The 20045-nt window shown below is 38.9% G+C and overlaps 1 protein-coding gene across 12 annotated transcripts in view; it reads left to right on the top strand.

Annotated features, from left to right (window-relative positions):
* Window positions 1-20045, top strand: part of SPOCK3 (SPARC (osteonectin), cwcv and kazal like domains proteoglycan 3) — a 409610-nt gene that overhangs the window by 184660 nt on the left and 204905 nt on the right. Inside the window, exon 1 of one of the 12 annotated variants that reach the window (XM_069013674.1) lies at window positions 3159-3318. The exons of 10 other annotated variants lie outside the window; for them this stretch is intronic. The gene's annotated coding sequence lies outside the window, so the exon portion shown is untranslated. Of the gene's footprint in view, window positions 1-3158; window positions 3319-9724; window positions 9792-20045 lie in introns of those variants that run through there. One more of the 12 variants, XM_069013679.1, reaches the window with a different exon arrangement.

Raw genomic sequence — 20045 nt, 5'->3', positions numbered from 1 at the left:
GTAGTTTCAGGTAAGGCAGGAGACCCTTAGCTAATCAGAATTATTTTCTCCCTGCTAATTCCTTCTCCCTGCTCTACCTCACCTGTCTGCTTGGGGAGTTTTTAAGGTTTTTACTCTTGAATTTTGTCTGGAGATACATTACTTAAGACCTTCAGGTAAAAAACTACAATATGAATACTTAGCTCCTAGAATCCCAGAATCACAAAATGGTAAATTTGAAAGGGACCACTACATTTCATCTAATCTCCCTGCACAGGAAGTCTGGCTCCTCTTCACAACTTTCTCTCATCAGGTGCTTGTACCCACAGAGATCTCCCATGAGCCTTCTCTTTTCCAGGCTGAATGGTCCCAGCCCTATCGGCCCATACGAGAGATGCTCCAGTCTCTTAATTGTCTTTGCAGTCCTATGTTGGATTCACACAATCAAGTCCATGTCTTGCATCTTCTGAGAAGCCCAGAACTGGACTCAGCACTTGAGATGTGGACTCATCTTTGTTGAGAAGAGAGGAAGAATCACCTGACAGGAAGGATGCTTATGCAGCTGGGGATACTGTTGGCCTATTTTTTCTCCAAGGGTGTAGTGCTGGCTTCTATTGTTGTTCCCCGGGACACTGAGGCCCTTCTTAGGAATGCTGCTTTCCAGCTGGTGAGCCCCCAGGATATAGAGATGCTTGGGCATATTCCTCCCTGTGTGCAGGACCCTGCATTTCATGTTGAATTGCATGGTGTTCCCATCAGCCATTTTCTAGCTTGTCCAGGTCCCTCTGAAAGACGGCACAACTGTCTGGTATATCAACTGCTCCTCCCTGTTTTGTACCCTCTGTGAACTTGCTGAGGCTGCTCTCTGTCCCATTGTCCAGGTCATCAGTGATGATGTTGAACAGCCTTGGGCCCATTAGTGAGCCCTGAGATGCAGCACTCAGGACTTGCCTTCAGTTGCACCAATGCCTCAATAAAACTGAGGTAAGCAACATCCACAGCTCTCCTCTCATCCACCAGTGTAGCCTCCCCATTGTAGAAGGCTATCAGGTTGGTCAAGTGTGATTTCCCCTTCCTGAATCCAAGCTGTCTATTCCCAATCAGTTTATTGAGCTTCCTGTATTTGGAAATACTTTCCAGGAGTATTTTTATCTATAAAAGAGGAGTTAACAAGACAGATTTTATCTGTGTTATTTTCATATAAAGTCACAAGGTCAGAAAGTAGGCTTCTGTTAAAGGTGATTTTTCTTGTATCAAAAGTGGCAGACAAAAATAGTTAATTTTTCCAGTGTTCTGTAGTTTGCTGAAGATATTATGAGGCAATAGCTACAACATTATGGGCAAGAAGCAGGAACAGAAAAATACAGATACTTTTCAATTAGTGCCTCAGTATTTATTTTAAAATATCATTACTAAAATTAAACAATACAATTATCTCAAATATATGTGCTGTGTAGAGCAATTACTTTGGACATATTTTAGTTTGGGGGCAATCTGTCAGGCATGACCACTGTTCTCTCAGCAAATGTGTATGGTTATAGTCATAACAACTTGAAAAGCAAAGAGGAAAATTGATATAGTTGATTGTTGCAGAGGTAATGTTAAGCACTTGTCTGGGATGCCTAAATTAGGAGTCACTCTAGCCTTTGTGTCCAGAGAGAAAAGAGAAAAATAAGTGTCTTCAGAGGGTATTTTTGATCCTAAGCAAACTGTATTGCTTCCTTTGCAGCCTTTCTCTCAGCAGATGGTAAGAGCCCTGAATGGTCTCCACACTGAGGTGAAGCTCTCAAAAGCCTAGAAGCAGGAATGAGAAAATATAGCCTCTGTTCAAATGAGAGACATAAATGTTAAACGTGTTTAACACGTGGCTTCAGCCACACCATTGCCACACACCACTGCCTCGTGCCCATAATCATCCTCACTTGTTCAGTAAGGCATTACTGCTGTGTTTTGGGGTGCCTGTGTGAAACCTGAGTGACCTCAGAATGTCTCTGCATGAGCTGGCAGCAGAGCTGACTGCAGAATTAGAGGGGAAGGGACTCAGACTTTGCAGGTGGAAAGCAGCATCAGTTAGGGCCCCCCAGAATAACATGCTTCTCTCAAGGGTGCTGAATTGAGAAAGAGCATATTCCATAATGGTGTGAAAAATGGAACAACTTTGAAGAAATAGAACACATGAGACAATCTGTAACAGAAGCTTTATTTTCTACCTACTGAGCTGACCACTGGCTGTCCATCTGAAGTACAAAAAAAATTATCATTCAGTCTCTCCTATTTTGTTGCAGTTTAGGAGGGACTATTTACTGTCTCTGCATTAGAATTTATTAAATAGCAGCTCCAAGATTTTAACAGTATGTACCAGGTGGAACCAATATAACCTCAAGCCTTCAAATATCACACTTCTCCTTGAAATAAAGTAGAATACGTTAACTTCTTTATCAATAATTGGGGAATTTATTCTAACCTCAAATTCAGGCAATGAGTTTTTATAGATATAGTGTTTCTTGATAAACTCTGAGGCAGATATGGATTGTGGTGGTGTCCTTTCCTGTTCACATGATGAACAGATATTTGTTTTTGAGATGTCTGGGTTTTATAATATACAGTATGTGACTGGCAAGTGCACTACAAAAATAAGTCAACAAAAGATTTATGTCAGAGACATAAATATTAGGTCATTCACTAGTTTTCATGACATGGCTGAATAAATGAATTTTCTGTCATGGAAATCCACTTAGACCACATTCCTCAGGAAGGGACGTAACTCAGTCTTCTATACAGGCATGTTTCTCTATACTATGAGACAAGTTGTGATTTTGGCTTAGCCAATCCAGTAAAACCTTTATCTTTCTCTATGCCTACTGATTCTATAGCTCAGTTTCATCCCTATGAACTTTAAGTATCTAACAAAGATGTTTAAACTGAGAAAAAACTTGTCCTCTGTGTACTTTGGTGATGCAGCAAGAGGCCCTCAGGGAGCGACTCCCGTAGAGGCAGGTGATGTTTGTGCTGCTTTCATGACAGAGAGTTTGGGTAGCCACACTCAGCTCAAGGCACCTAATTAGATGTGGGTTGGAAATTATTAGCTAAATGCTAATTGATTGATAGGGATGACCAATTTAAAGTTACAGGCCTTTAACTCCTTCCTTTGTCACGTTATGGTTTCAATAGGAGGAGTGTCCTTGAATAAGTGATAGCTTGGGCTGAGGACACTGGCAGCAGCTTTCAGCCCTCCGGGCTTAATTCACATTTCTTGCTTTTGTTGTTGTTTTTTGTTTGTTTGTGGGTTGTTTGGGTTTTTTCTGTGAATTCTTTAACTACTGAAGACAAAATGGTGAGGTAGGTGAATAGAACTGCTTGTTTTCTATTTTGTCTTGTTTTCTTGAATTGTTTCTCTAATTCAAAAGATGTGTGTGGTAAGCCTGTTTACACAGAGGGGCTCTTTCTACATCCTATAAATCAATGTCTAAACCTGGGAAACGGTAACATTTCAGCTACATTCCTCTTTCTAGCTTCCTTTACTGGCCCCTTCAGACAGCTTCCTAGCAAAATTTTGTAGCGTATAGGAAATCAACTGTAAATTCAGTTTTGAATAAAAAATAAGGAAAAAAATATTAAAATTACACAGAGCTCTTGCCCAGGGTTGTAGAGTCCCTTTTGGAAATGTGGCAATGATGGAAGAGCAGTTCTGAGCTGCCTTACTCTCTCACCTCTCAGCTTCTTTGAGCAGCTGTGGATATTGGCAAAAGGACCAATATGGCAGATCCTATCCTGTGTATCTTCAGAACATGGTCTCTGTTTCAAACCAGTGAATTATCTGAGGCTCTTATTCCCTTCCTACAGGACTTACATAGCCAAAGTAAAGGGTTTGGTCATGCCAAATATATTATGTGATACCACACCAAAGAGAAATACCAGTGCAAAGAGTTTGTTGCTGGCTTAATGGGCCACATACAGAGGTAAAAAAAAAACCCCTTTAAACCTTGATTTTAAGGTAAAAAAAAACCCAGAAGGGCTTAGTCATGCCCAAATCTTGAGTGATCCTCTTCAAATTAATATGCTGTTCAAATCACTGCCCCTCTGCTATTTCTTACAATTACCTAGGTTTATGTTAGGTAAAGTTTCTGAAAACAAAATCACTGCAAATCTGTGGGGTTTTAAGTAAAATTTTTCAGCTTTTAGAGTGCCTAAAGTTACTGTTTCTAAGGGCAACCTATTCTCTCTTCATTTTTTTAGATCCATCTTTCCCTAGTTGTTTAGCCATAAATGTGGGTGGTGGGAGAATCTCATTTAAGCTTGCTGTGCCAACCCATTGCTTTGAATTTTTAATGATGACAGCTAAATAATAAACGCTCCCCAAAGGTAGCAAAATCACAGTAACATTCTGATGGCTTCTCTGTAGTCTGCTTTGGAAACAAACATCTGTGAAAGATGATTTCCTTTAATGCTGCCTGATGAAGATGACCTTTAGAATTATCACAAAAGCAATGCTTTAGCCACCTGCAGAGGAATAAAAGGCAGATATTTACATGGTAAGTATTTTAACTACTTCAGGGGAAAATATCCAAACAATTATTTAGGTAAGTCATCAAATGATATAATAGTTGGAAATTAGGCATTAGGAATTTCTCCAAATTTAAATTGTTCTATTTTATGTTCAGTAGGTAATAGCAACACGAAGAATAACTCAAAAAGTGCCAAATATGTAGGATTTTGAATAGGCCCACACAGTATTTCTTCTGCAAATTGAGAGAGAGCGACATGTAAACAAATATTAAATATGGAATAAAAAGTTACTAAGACTTTGGTAAGCTGTGCAAAGTAATGGCTGCAGTACAGACTAAAGGAACCTGTGCCAGAGTAGCTCTAGGGTAGCAGCTGGAAGGACACTAAGTGATGGTGATATGGGCTGATGCAAACAAGCAAATGTCTTCTGAAAAATTTCCTAGCTTAAGCTGCAATGGGAAGCAGAGTTTACAGAAGACTTCCATAAAACATGGAGCAGACTGGAATTTGACATTTCTAATATTCAGAACAGTGGATCAGTAAGCTTTGAGTCTATGGAAGTATCATTTTTCAAGGGGAAATAAAAAAAAAATTAATTTTAAGTTTGTTAAATATTTTTACTAAAATCCAGTTATATTTGCACATAGGCAACATTATGCAGACATATCTACATAATTCCACAAAATATTCACAGAATGCTAAGGGGTTGGAAAGGACCTTAAAGATCACCTAGTCTCAACTCCCTCTCCCATGGGCAGGGACACCTCCTACTGCACCAGGTTCCTCAAGGCCTTATCCAACCTGGCCTTGAAAAACACATTTACACAAAACGCAGGAAAAAACCCCCATAAATTATTCACTTTATTGTGAGATTTAGTTCTAATTTTCCACTAAATTATACTTATAATTGTTTTTCATCTTTAACTTCTGAAATACTGGACTTCCTAAAAATCCAGCACTCCACCCAGCTGCAGCCAGTAATTTTTTGTGCAGTGAAAAAGTTCGTACCCCCAGAAACACATTTCTTCCAACATTAGTTGGGGACATTGATTAATATTGCCTTGAAAACAAGATCAGCCATAAGTAAAGCCTCAAGAGTTACAAGACCCTGAGCTACTAGCATTTTTGGGAAATCTCTCCCTTCATGTCCTTGCTTATGTTGTCAGAAGTGACTGAGCCACAGACCATGGCTCAATGGATATTCTTGCTTCTTGTTTTTTGTTTGTTTGGGGTTCTTTTTTGCGTTGTGTGTTTGGTTTCCCTCCTCTTTATTTCCTGTTCAGATGGGACTGATTCCTAGAGAACAGATGTAACAATCTCTAAACTATCTGTGATGTTTTCTTGTTTGCTTAGGTTTTTTCCTATTAGCATATAGATTTGATTTTCACAAAGTAATCTTTAATACTTAAGGGACTATGTTCTCGACACAATAGTATGTGGGGAGAATGCCTGTAATTATCAAGAATAAAAATAAATAATAAATCTAAAGGGAGGAAAATATATCTTTATTTTTCCCAGAGATTGATTTAGTGACTGGAAAAGAGACAAATTAGATTTTTTTTTTTTTTCAGAGAAAAGCAATTATCAAAGTTGGTTAACTGTTAACTGCAGGATTTAATAAACCTTAAATGATCCAGACAGAAGATAAAGCATTAAAGTCAGCCTTTAATTATAGAGGCTGGGCATTCCTGGTAGGAGTTAATGCAAAATATCATCTCTGTACAAATAGTGTAGATCCATTTCTTTTAGTATATCAGGTATACTGTAAGATTTTGAGGATGGTTTGCTTAGACTCATTGTAGGCAGATTAATGTTAGTGGGATTTTTATATGGTATTTTTGGTGAGATTTTTTCCTCCTATCTCATTATACAAGCTGAGTTTGGAATAATCTTTTCTACAGTTTTCCTGGCATGATTATTACCAGTTTACAGTTCCTTGAGAGCTATTCTTTCAGCTGAGTTCACGGATACATTTTTTTCTGATGCATGGAGCCCATTTAGAGCTTGTCTCTACAGGGAATACATGCTACAAGATCACCCATCTTCTAACATAAGGTGTTCTAAATTTTGAGAGATTATTTCTGGATTTTCATGGACCCATTCTCAGAAAAGAAGTAACTTCCTCTTCTTCCAAAGTTTTGACAAATGCCTATTTGTATGATGTCTGGATTTCAGGTTGGAAGTGGTCTGAGTAGGTAAACATGAGAAAAGCTCCCTTTCAAGAGCCTAAGGTGGATTAATTTAAGATCACAGGTATCTGTAGGTACTTGTTAATCCTGGACTAGAGCCACTCTTTGCTTACTGGTAGCTTGTGCTTGTGAGAGGACTTTGTCTGAGATTAAGATGAAATGTGTTACTTGGAGATGCCAGAAATGAAGAGTTGCAGCTAATGTCACAGGAATTTTAGAAAGTAAAAATTTCAAGTGCATCACAATGTGTGGCAAATAATTGAAGCATGCTCTCAGCTTCTACCTTAATCATAAAACTAATAAAATTCAATTATCAGTTATCAGAAGCAAGAATGTGTGAAGTATCTTCTTTAGGGATCAATCTAAATTTTAATGAAGGATTACATTTGGGACTTTGAAAACAATATAAAGCTCGGTCTGTTAGTCTATGGTGAGAAAAATCATGAGGGCTGAAATATTGATGATTCAAGGATTTGGGTGTTTAAGCAGTTTGTCTATGCTGAGATTGTTTTATAAGACCTTCATTAAAATTTTGTTTGAGCAGCTAAAGGAGAGAAATAGCATTGCTAAACCCATTTTCTTGTAGTAGGACTATTACATTATGATCCACATAAATTCTAATTGAAGCATTTAACCTGTTTAGGTCTGGGACATAGGCCCATATCCACAAAGCTGTTTGAAAACCTAATTCTTATTTGACCACCTAACTGTCACTGATTTTGAGAGATGGGACTTGCCCAAATGGGAGTTAAGTGCCTAAGTACCTTTGAATAGCTGATCAGTAAAGCTGATCAGTTTTCTTCAGAGTTGTAGCTTATGCAGGTACTTATGTTCTAATTCTTTGTCAAACTAGGCAACACCTTTCTAACCTTTTCTATTCAAACGACATGTACCTGCAAATTACACTCTGACGTGGTTTAACAGGAAGGCTTTTATCGCTTATTTTTGTCTACATTGCTGCAGAAATAGAAAAGCTAGAAATTTATGTAAGCAAAGAGAATGCCTTGCCTGTCCATTTCTGCAATATGCTTTGACTTTGTAATTGCTAATGCTCTCTCTCTGAAATGTTGGTGCCAGCAGCTAGATGAAGCTCTTGTGAATAAGCAGGGGATTTTCCTTAACTGGAAGTGCAATATTCAGCCAGCAGAGCCACCTGATAACTTCATATTTTTATGTTTATGTAGCTATACTCACTTCCATGTAATTGGGCCTCTTCTATTAGTGGAAACCATTCAGACTTTATTAAACATATTTGTAACCCTCCTTTTCATTAAATATGTGACAACTGCATTTTTGTCTGCTGGGTTCTGCCTTCCTACCTGAAACAATCAAAACTAGACACATTATACATCTGTCATCTTTCATAATCTGGACTGCTTCAAGCAGGAACAATCCATTTATATTTTATAATGAAAAGAAAGCCTCTGAATGCCAACTAGTAGACACATAAGATTATCTTTCTGTTTGCCAGACTCGGATTGTCAGACATTAAATTTTTTAACAGCCACTTCTGATGAATTATTGATGTTCTCACTATTTAGAAAATGGATCACATCACTAGAGTAATTAGCACCCTGCCACTTCTGGCTATCATATTTAATGTGTCACAAGAGAAGGCTGTGTTGAACTATTTCTTTTTAAGTGAATGACTAGCTTTGTTTCTCATCCATTGCCCTGTTGCATGTCATCCAACTAGTGTAGACAGATGGTGTTCCATAGGGTTAGGATCCAACATGCTTATGTGGTTTCCATTTAGTATAAGTATACATGTTTCTTATAGGAATTTAATGACATAGATTTTTTCTCAGGATTAGTTTTTACATGTAAAACAGAATGGATGCCTTCTGAAAGTGTCAAAGTTGCAGTAAGGGAAGTAATTGGGGTATGTGCAAATTCATATAACAGAGTGTTATCCCCTATATGTAAGATAACTCACTTCAGGACATCTAAATATTTAGAAATAATGATGATTAGCAGACTTTTATACTTTCAAATGAATAAAATAGAATATTCTTTTGAGGTTTATATTCAACAAATAACACTTCATGAAGAAGCGTCTACAGATTCAGATTTTAAAAAAATCCCAAAGCCTTCAGCATAAATACAGGCTGTTGAAATCTCATCAGAGTAAAAGTTCCTTGCCATAATTTTCTATCCTTCTGCAAAATTAAGATGCAACATTGGTGGTTTTGCTTTCTTCTTGATTTATATACATCTATGCATGTTGGAATTTGTTATGCGTTAGTCATCTCTTTCTTCCCAAGAGCCTGCTAGAAATGACTGAAAACAGAGCTAAATGTATATCAGCAAAGTAATTTTTATCAGGTCAATAATTTATAAAGATACTGCATGCTACTCAGAAATACAAATTTTAGAGCATGTCTGGAACTGCATATTTGCTTGGGTTATTGTGCACTTAACCGAGCACTCAATTACTCTCTGAATTTAAAGTATATCAATACCTGATACTTGGGAAAGCAGTAATAATAACAGAGATACTTAAGAAAATAAGAAAGTGGAAAAAATATCTCATAGAGCTCATGCTTATCAAAGGTTTTTTTAAAAATCAGTAGTTTTGTACCTAAATAAGAGACTGTAGAGAGAAGCTGGCCTCCTTCGGGTATTTAAATGGACAAGGGCATTGATCAGCATAATTAGATGCTTAACTGGACATGCTAGTCTATGAACTTGAATGTGTAATTATGATACACAGTATTGAAAGGTAAGTACTGAAGGTGTCCTGTTTCAAAGTGCTTTTTTTTCTGGTTTTAGGCTATTTATATTACTGAAGAATGTAGATTATGTAACAAGGACAATACGGGCAAAAAAACAGACACAAACAAGAATCTATTCAACACAATAAATAAAACAAAAGCTGAAAAATTAGGAGAACTAAGCAATAATGAACAGAATAAATGTAATGACCTCCTGGCACTTCTTAAGATAATTTATTCTCAATGATAGACATGCATTTAAAACGTGTCCCGCAACTGGAATGCGAAATTGCATCCTTATTTCCAAGTTTAAGTGGACTTTGCTGGAAGAAATGATAGAACCTGAAGAAATGGAAGCTTTCTCTCTTGACATCTAGCACATTTGGGGTGGAAGACCTGCCAGGTAATTTCTTTGATCACCTGTCTGGAGTCTCTAATTTGAGTGCATTAAGCCTTAGGATGCATTTCATGTGTTAGTGGAGGATAGAATTATAGAATCATTTAGGTTGAAAGAATATCAAGTCCAACCACTAACCCAGCACTGCCACACCCACCCCAAACCATGGCTATAAGTGCCACATCTATGTCTTTTAAATACTGACAGGGATGGTGACTCTACCACTTGGCATCCTGTTCCAATACTTGACTGCCCTTTCAGTGAAAACCTCTGGCACAGGTTGAGACTCTTTCCTCTTGTCCTGTCACTTCTTATCTGGGAGAAGAGACCAATCCCCACCTGGCTACACCTTCCTTTCAGGCAGTTGTAGAGAGCAATAAGGTCTCTCTTGAGCCTCCTTTTTTCCAGGCTAAACAACCCCACCTCGCTCAGCTGCTCCTCATGGGACTTGTGCTCCACAATCTTCACCAGCTCTGTTGTCACTCCAGCAGCTCAATGTCTTTCCTGTAGTGAGGGGCCCAGAACTGGTCACAGCACTCAAGGTGTGGCCTCACCAGTGCTGAGTACAGGGGGACAATCCCTGCCCTGATTCTGCTGGCCACACTTTTGCTGACACAGCCAGGATGCCATTGGCCTTCTTGGCCACCTGGGCACAGCTGGCTCATGTTCAGCTGCTGTCAACCAGCACTTTCCAGGTCCTTTTCCTCTGGGCAGCTTCCCAGCCACTGTCCCCGACCTGTAGTGCTGCATGGGGTTGTTGTGACCCAAAGGCCATGACCTGGCACTTGGCCTTGGTGAACCTCAGACGGTGGCCTTGGCTCATTTATCCAGTCTGTCCAGATCCCTCTGTAGAGCCTTCCTGCCCTCCGGTAGATCAACACTTCTACTCAGCTGGATGTCTTCCGCAAACTGATTGAGGGTGCACTTGATCCCCTTGTCCAGGTCATTGACAAAGGTATTAAACAGAGCTAGGCTCTGGGGAATGCCACTTGTGACTGGCCACCATCTGGATTTAACTCTTTTCAATACCACCACTCTCGGGGCTCACCCATCCAGACAGTTTTTCACCCAGCAAACAGTCCATGCCACAAGTACCTAGTTTGTCCAGGAGAATACTGAGAGACAGTGCCAAAAGATTTATAAAACTCCAGGTAGAAAATCTCCACAGCCTTTTCTTTATCCACCAAATGAGTCACTTTCTCATAAGGGAGATCAGGTTAATCAAGGATTTACTGCTCTTCATCTCTCAGCATGGTGTGTCTTTTGTTGTTGAGCTGCCTCTGTGCTGGTAGGGAAGCTTGTGCTGTGCAACAAGCAGAGCTCACAGAAAGGTGGCAGAGGTGGTGGTGTCTTCGCTGCCTGCTGCTGCAGTGGAGTAGCAGTAGCTTCATTTCTGCAGCTCAACACTGGGATTCACTTAACTATGTGAAGGGTTTGCCAAATCTTTCTGTATGCCCAAGCCATCTTGATTCCTATAAAGACCTATATCTTGGCAGAGATCTTTGCCAATGTTAGATGTTGTATAAACTCCTTTCTGGTGCGGCAGAAATATGTTCTAAATTGTTACCTCTACCTGAAAGTATAGTAATTTCTGGTTAGTTCTTATGTTCATTGGGAATAGGGCAAAGGGAGATACTGGTACAAGTAATACAAGCTACAACAAAGTTGGAAAAGAACATGTTAGTGACTAAGGCAGCACTAATCACACTGCAAATGAGAGCACACTACTCATCTATTCGCTTTGCTGTTGTCAGACTGAGCTGTTTGCTGCACATTGGAGAGCTGATACAGTGCTCTAGAAAGGAGATGTGCATCCTTGCCAGGCTTACTTTAACACTGATGTGGGAGGCTTTGATGTCAGGCTAGGTTTCAAGACCAGAGAACAAGGTAGCAGATGTTTTGGACTGGTGTGCTTGATGAGCCTCTGCAAGCTTGTGTGTTTTCAGTAGAAGGTTGCTCCTGGGGAAAAGCACTTCCAAGGAAGCTGCTTCCACAGGGGTGTCCTGTAAGTTAGGGTGGGGGCATTGCTCCAGGAGGGAATTGTATTCTGATGCAACCAAGTTTATGGGTTGTGAAGCACTTGTAGTAAAAAAGCAGAATATTTGATTTCTATGCAGAATGGAAAATAAGTGGTAAACCCTACATGTACTGGCTGGTATCAGAGAGAGACAGATTGAGATATTTGCACTGGGCAAGTAACTTGGCCTCCTTGTCTTTCTCCCTTTCCTATTGTCCTTGCCCATACACTCTTTCGTATTTACTAAGTTTCCCTGAGCAGACCAAATTCTGTTTCTCTTCCATGCTAAAAAACTCACTGTGCTGCATCCCTTGTGCTTCCTGATTCTGCAGCTGAACCTCTTGCTTGCTAACTCTCAGATGATTGCAGAGAAAAACTTGCTTTCTGTTGTAGACTCAATTTCTGGAAGAGGATCTGAAAGTTCTCCTTTTATTCCAAAAGTTGTAGTGTACAAAACTAGAAAATCTTTGATACTTCTCACAACATGTGTTTTACTTTTCCCCTTTGTTTCAGAGTTTACAATTAAAACCTGAAGTCCTTCTCCAGTAGCAAATTGCAGTAAGAAAGGAAAAAACCCATTGAAATGTAGTATTTCTATGCTTAATGGCCTGCACTCCCACAGCAGTACCAGGCTTATAGCACTCCAATGGAATCTCTGGTCAGTGGAGGGGATCACAGAGAACAGGAGTCACTCTGTGAGCTGTCAGTTGCTAAGTGCATATCTTGCATTAGCATACCAAAGTGTGTACTACCAATACCTTTTCAGATTAAGTCTGTAGGAGAAAAGGACTGCTGTTATAGTCTCAGAGTACAAATTGGGAAGTTCTATAAACAAAAAAGGAGTATGTGTTTGTGCTAAAAATTGCTTGAATTAGGTTGGGTTTATGTTGTTGTTTGTGTAATTAGCTTGGATGTACTTCAAAGAACGATTGTGGTTTACAAATCCTTTTTTTCCTAAGTACAGCCAAATAATATTGAATAAAAGATGTGAGGGAAAAAATAATTTAAAAATCAGTTGTGTTGCTTTCAAAAAGTAATTATGTACACAGAGAAAAAATAAGAGACATTGCAGGCTAATAATTTAATGTAATACTTCCATTTAGCTTAGATAGCTATAATAGTCCAGAAGACTACTTAACTCCTCTTTCTATCTAGATTATAAAACTCATGTAACATTGTGTTTTTACTCACCTAATGTCAGTATGAAAGTCTTGTATCCCTCTGCTGTAAAAATCTTGCTGTAGTATTTGACATAAATAATTACATCACACTGTCTAATGGAAATAACAATAAAGAAAAAAGTACTTTAGTGACTCAGGACTTCCTTCTCATTGACTTTCAATAATACACAGGCGTCTACAAGTCTTACTGAGTCATATAGAAAGACATTGAACATTAAAATGTAATTTAAACAGACTTCAAGCCCATACTTCTGTTAACAAATCCTATTTAGCAGTCACTTTCCCTAAAACTGAGTACCTCCTTATGTGATCTGGCATTTACATAGGCTCTTGCTTGATATAGCCATACAGCTGCCCCAGTCTGACCATCTGACTCTTACCTAAGTTTTGCAAAGGTCTAGAAATTAGGACAAGTGATGCTTTAGTTCTTCAGAGGAATTTTCTGGCACTTCTGCTCTAGGAGTGCCCCATAACTAGGCCTCAAACACTGTCTAGGCATGACAATCTTGCTTTTTTTTTTTTTTTTTGTCCAGTAATATTTTATGTAGGTGGTTAAACATTGATTTTTTTTCCCCCTTTCATACAGCCTAGCTGCCTTTGGGGGACAGCACCTCAGGGTAGAATCTTCAGATGCCTTATGCCTTCTCTGGTTTCTAATGGTGAGGAAACAATGAGGGGGTGCCAGAACAGTGGCTTCCAATCTGCAATCTGAGTCCTCCTAGTCTCCCTGAACTATTTTTAAAAAAAGAGTCCAAAAAAAGGAAATGTAGTAAATTTAGCCTATTATTTGGTGTCAGTTCACAATATAGAACTATTCCTGCAGAAAAAAAAAACCCAAACAAACAAAAACCTGAAAAATAATTTATTTGCATCAATCTCACTGCTCTATGGACTTGATCCTGAACATAGATTTTTGAGTGGTTTTAAATGTCTCGTCTCTTTAACATTACAGTGAGATATAAAGTATTTAGGGATACATATAGGCTCACTAACAGCACATTTAATCCTACATGTAAAGACTCAAACCAGTGTATTGGGATCCTGAAAAGCTTTTTATTTGCTAAAGCATCATTTTGAGCTTTTAAATAGAGGACTAGAAAGACTATCAACATCCTGCAGCATTATAGATGGCTTTCCTGCATACCTTCAGCTCATGCTTAGGAGCCTAACTTACAGCTTTGCCTGTGTTCTCTCAGAGTGCACACACAAATCTACAAAGACTTCATGTCCTGAAATAATGTTTAGTAGGTAATATAGACACTTCCCCTGCAAAAAAAAAAAAAAGAGAAAATAATGCTTGTGTTTTTCTCTTTGGTAAACTTTCTGTGAAATAATGAGGATAAAATGTGTGTTTTCTGTGATAGGCTGCCAGGAGGGTAATGAAAAGATCTGGGTATATAAAGCTTCTCAATTATTTCTAGGTTTTGTACACTGTAGTTCTGCACCCATGTGTTTATTGTTTTATACAGCTTATGTTCAAATGAAAGCTATGTATGTGTGTGGGAATATTCTCTACCTGGGGAATTCCAGCACAGAAACTAATTATTTCTTCAAACTCATCTGACACCATGCACAATTGGTACTGATGGGTGATGAGTTTATAATTTTCTTGTGTCTAAACTGATTGTAAAAGTAATGTCATCTGTTAGCGGGTAAGGGTAGCCTGACATTGTAATTGAGTGATGGCCATAAACTCATTGTCATGGTATAGTTGTGTTGTTATCTGTTCATAATAAGAAACTATTGGACTTAAAGTTCGATAGCAATTGATTTTTCTTTTTAATGTGCTGCCAGGCAGATACTAATACTGGTTGTACTAACATGACTACATTTCCAAGCAATTGTGGTAAAACCACCTCAGGGCTAGTCCATGTGGGAACTAGGTCTGACATAGCAGCAGGACCTTTTTCTTCATGGTTTTGATTACAAGTGGGAGCCCAATAGCAGTGGTGTGAGGGGCAGGGAGCAGGGTACTAATGATGAGTTGTTATCACCATGAACAGTAGTAGATTTATTTATTTTTGCATTGAGGTTGGATGGGGACAAGGCAAAAAAAGAGACCCTAAAATAAGATCATCTGGACATCTATTTTATCCTGATATAAGCTTCATTTTTCTTTCCTGTCAGCCATAGATCTGCTACTGCACTGCCTGTGTGACACATTTTTTTAGGCCTTTGTATGTCTGGAAGGTAATGGTGTTGCATTTGGGTTATTTACATATTTTGAATTCAAGGGGAAATCTCTGCCCTTTGGGAAAATGCAAGGGTAGAGGATGAGGAGAAGAGCATCCTAAAAATGTATTAGGAGGCAGACTGGCATCTCTGCATTAGTTATGGCCTAAACTGGAGCCTTTTAAAATAATTTAACATTATTTCTAGAATTGCAAAGTCAAATACTTCAAAGCGGTTACTGCCAAGATCATTTCAACATTGTCATTTTGAGCATATGAGTGGCAATGACCTTAATGTGGTCACACACTGCTCTCTTAACCCCGCCAGGTCCCTGGACTTACTCAATGTGCAGAATGTGCTTTGCAATTAAAAAGTAGGAACCATTAGTTAACCTTTTAATGTTATTTCTCAGTATATGGCACTGAAATTTACCTACTGTTCATTATTCTAACCCTCCTAGAGGTATAAAATTATTTTACCCATATGCTTTTCTGTAAATCTTCATTATCCTATCCAAATGAATAAACTCATTTTCATGATACTGAGAAAAGGGATATTATTCCATTAGTTCCATTTCCCAGGTAGAAGATCTAGGACATCAAGTAGCATCAATATTGGAACAGCTTCTGGCTTTCTTCTTTGGAAGAGCTTGCTTTGCAAACTTCATGCCTTGAAAGCACAGTTCTGATCAGCTTTAGGCACAGTTGTGACTATTCAGCGACTCAAACTCCACAGTCTCTCAGGATATGTGTGTTTGTAAGTAGAAAATATATTGGTATCCAACTGTGAAGCTTAATATCAATGACTATTCAATCATGTCAGCTTGAATCAGTGATAGTGTGGCCAGCAGGACCAGGTCAGTGATCAACCCCCTGGACTCAGCACTGCTGAGGCCATGCCTTGAGTGCTGTGTCCAGTTCTGAGCCCCTCAGTGCATGAAAAACATTGAGGTGCTGGAGTGTGTCCAGAGAAGGGCAATGGAGTTGGTGGAGGGTCTGGAGCACAAGTCCTATGAGGAGCAACTGAGGGAGGTGGGGTTGTTTAGCCTGGAAAAAAGGAGGTTAGGGGAGATCTTATCAGTCTCTACAACTGCCTGAAAGGAGGGGTATTGTAGAGGGGTCGGTCTCTTCTCACAGCTAACAAGTGACAGGACAAGAGGAAAGGGCCTCAAGATGTGAGAGAGGAGGTTTAGATTGGATATTAGGAAATATTTCTTCACTGAAAGGATGGTTGAGCATTGGAGCAGGCTGCCAAATGGTAGAGTCACCATCCCTGGAGGTATTTAAGACATATGTAGATACAGCACTTAGGGGCATGGTTTTGTGGTGGCCTTGGGAGTACAGGGTTAGTGGTTGGACTTGATCTCAGAGGTATTTTTCAACCTAAATAATCCTATGATTCTGTGATTATATCACAGTTCACATTAGTGTGCTGCTGAACAGTTACATCTCTTTGCTTACATGCAGAGTTCAGCAGGTCTGCATTAGTACAGCATTCCTACTTTGCTTTGTTTCGCCTCAGTGGAGCCAGCACAGCACCATGCTGTGCTATGGACATAGATCCTGTCAGATGCAGCAGTAGCATCCAGCTTGGCACTGTGCTATTTGTGTCTTTGTTCACAGGAGCAGCTTCTGCCTCTGGGAAAGCCCTTGTCTTTATCCACTACACATGTTCTAAATCCCTGAAACCATGTAATATCTGGTGGAAAACAGGTCCACCTGTTTATTTAATGCCATGTGGAGAAAACTAGTCCAAAATTAGGTCTTGGAAGATTTTACTTGTATGCATTTTTGCAAGGTTCTTGGTTTGAAAAGCTTGTCTTTATTCAGTGGAGTTTCTATAGGAAAAAGCAGTCCCAGGGAATTCTGATACCACTTGCCTGATTTATTCCATGTTGCCATCCTCTTCTTACCAAAATGTATTTACTCTTTCGCTTACTGTGGCAATACCATCTTGCTCACTTTGTTTTCTCTCTGTATCCATCTTATGTGATCCTGCCTCTTGCCCAGCAGTTACCCACTTCCTAACAGGCTAAAAAAATCCATTTCTCTAAGTGGATTCAAAATGGTAGACCTCTCCAATGCATTTAAAAATACAATTTCCCTACTTTGACAATAATTTTAATTAAAAATACCATACTCTTAAAATAATTACAAAAGCAGCAAGCTGTGTTTTGATTTGTGTTTGGTGGTTGGGTTAATTTGTTATTGTTTGTTTACTTTTGTTTTCATTCCAATAAATTTATTTGATCCTATAAACCCACCTTTGGCAGTTCTGGTGCAGCTCTGTTGAGGACTCTGACGAGTCATCAAACACTAGGAAGACAGTGCACAGCCCTGATAAACGGCAGGGATCAGATGAGAACTGAATCACAACTCACTTATTGCTTAGCATCAGAGGGGAAGTAAATTCTCTCATTCTTACTCATGGGGTATCTTGCATTTCTCTTCTCCTTAATTTGTCTCAGCTTCACCTCCCTGTCTGGGAGCAAAAATGATACTCTGTATGTTGCAGGAGTCCTTTGCTTCACATACAATGTGCCTGGCATTCCCACACAGAGGAGTTCAGGAGATCAGCAGAACACCTTCTTTGCTTCCTCATGAGGGCATGTGGCCTGGCCTGCAACCCAGTCACCAGCTTCTGTTTGCTTCAGCTCTGTTCTTACCTGCAGGTGGTGCTGGGATCTTTTGTTATGCTTCCTTCTTGCCTTATTTTTTTGTTAGGTGATATTCAGGGTATGCCCTTATCAGATGCTCCTGAAAAACTGAAGTATACAATATTTCCACGTGCCTGCTCTAATTGTAACATCTTAAAAAATTTCCCACAAGTCACTCATGACATTTATCTCTTAAGTTCACATTTGGTCTCTGTCAGAGCATGCTTTTCATGACCCTGCTCACTGTGGAATATATCCTTTATACTAAAGCTGATATTAAATCAACATGTCCATAACTCTGTTCATCCTCCTTCAGTAGTGTTCATCTAATTAAAAAATACACGGAACCTGTTTTCTTACGGCAAATATGACCTTATCCTTCTAAGAACACTTTCTTAAAACTGTATCATCTGTCACTTATGGGAGGGTGGCATTATGTTTTGTACAAAGAAAATCTTAACATATGGGATGTGAGCTAGTTCCATGAAACGCCTCAAACCTCCATTTACTTCTCTGACAAAGTAATAGTATGGAGATATCAATACTGAAGCTCCAAGGCAAGAAAATCTAGCTGCCAAGCTTTTCTCCTTCTGCTTTTTCTTCAAGCCAGACTATGGTTTGTATATATCTGCTCTGCAGTCATAGGACTTCCAGACGTCAGTTTTGTTGCCATAATCCACAGATCAGTGGATGCACCAAAACCTGCTGGAATACCAGGATAAGTAAACTTATGTCATGACAGCACAGGAGACTTCTGGTTTTTGCTCTCTGCTGTCAGGGAAATTACAAATGCACATCTATTGTGGTATTTCAGGTAGTGCTAGGAGGCTCATTCCCCAGAAAGTTTTTCTTTTTCCTGGCTGTGTATTGAGAGGGTGTCATGATAGTTTTGTTTCAGACTGGGTGAAGTGACCAGAGTCTCTTCTATGCCTATTTTCTGAGTAGTCATAATGTTCTAATATTTTTCAGGCTTTTGATTAGTGTGACAAAAAAACTTTCTTCATTTCCATCTTCATTTCCTTCCAGTCTCTTAGCAATGTATCGCTAGACAGAGTACTTTGTCTATTTTAATACATGACTAATCTTTTCAGACCCATTTCCATTGCTATCTGTGCACTACAATTGCTAACTGTATTATACCATTCAATATGGTACGCAGCAGTCCATCAATCCTCTTTCTTCATCTAAAGGCAGAAAATATATAGTAATTGCTTAATAAATCTGCCATTCCTTTATCTCGGTCTCCAATTCCCCATTTGCATTTTTAGTACTTTTATCTTTTGGGCTGGCTGGTCATTTAACCGAGACAGGACGATAGGTAACTTTTATAGTACAGAAAGCAATAGGATCCTATGGTGAATTAATATTTTTTTTATTAATAACAAATACTAAATCTTGATGGAATAGTTAATGTCATGCATAGCTCCAACCCCTGCAGAACTTGGGTACCTGTGATGGATAATATTCTCTTCATTTACCTCAGGCTTATAACCCAAAGAAGTTTCCTGCATTTTGGCACAAATAATTTGACAAAAAATTCAGGGCTGAATTCTAGCAAGGTCAGCTTTCCTTGTATTCTTAGCAACTATTCTTTTCAAGAGGATTACCGTATTTTTAATGACAATAGTGGCACATTATTGTTACAAGGAATTCTTTTTTGTTCTTGCTGAGCAGTGACAGGTTCACCAGGTGTGATCTTATTTTTCTGCTATAGTATCAGAGATATCATGGTAGTTGAAACTATTAATGATTTCAGTTTTTTATGTATATAGTTATTTATGAATTGACAAGTATTGTTTGCCATGAAGAAATCTAGAAGTTCTAGCTAAGAAAAAGGAAGGAAAAGCAAAAAGGCTTTCAGTTTGCATATTAACAACACTTGTGATTTACACCTCATTCTGTGCCACATTGAAGCTTAAGAACACTCCATTCCCTAACTGATGTTTAATTTTCTATTAACTGTTTGGCTTCTGAACTTTGTGCTGTGTGATACGGAGGATGTGCAAGGAGGCATTTATTACTTGTCTTGCTTATATATGTCCTTCTTGCCATTCCTGAACAGGAGCTTTTGTTGAGCATTTGATTTGATAGTGAAAATTTTCAGCATTTAGGAAGCATTTATGAACCTCTGCACACTCATAAAGCATATGTCATCAGCAAAAAAGCTTTTTGTGAACATATTTGATCCATCCCATCCCTCCTATTCTTCAGGCTTAGGCCAGAAAGTCAAAGCA

The sequence above is a fragment of the Aphelocoma coerulescens genome, chromosome 4 (genome assembly GCF_041296385.1).
Source record: "Aphelocoma coerulescens isolate FSJ_1873_10779 chromosome 4, UR_Acoe_1.0, whole genome shotgun sequence".
NCBI classification, from domain to species: Eukaryota; Metazoa; Chordata; class Aves; order Passeriformes; family Corvidae; genus Aphelocoma; species Aphelocoma coerulescens.
This window is presented reverse-complemented; position numbering and strand designations above follow the sequence as displayed.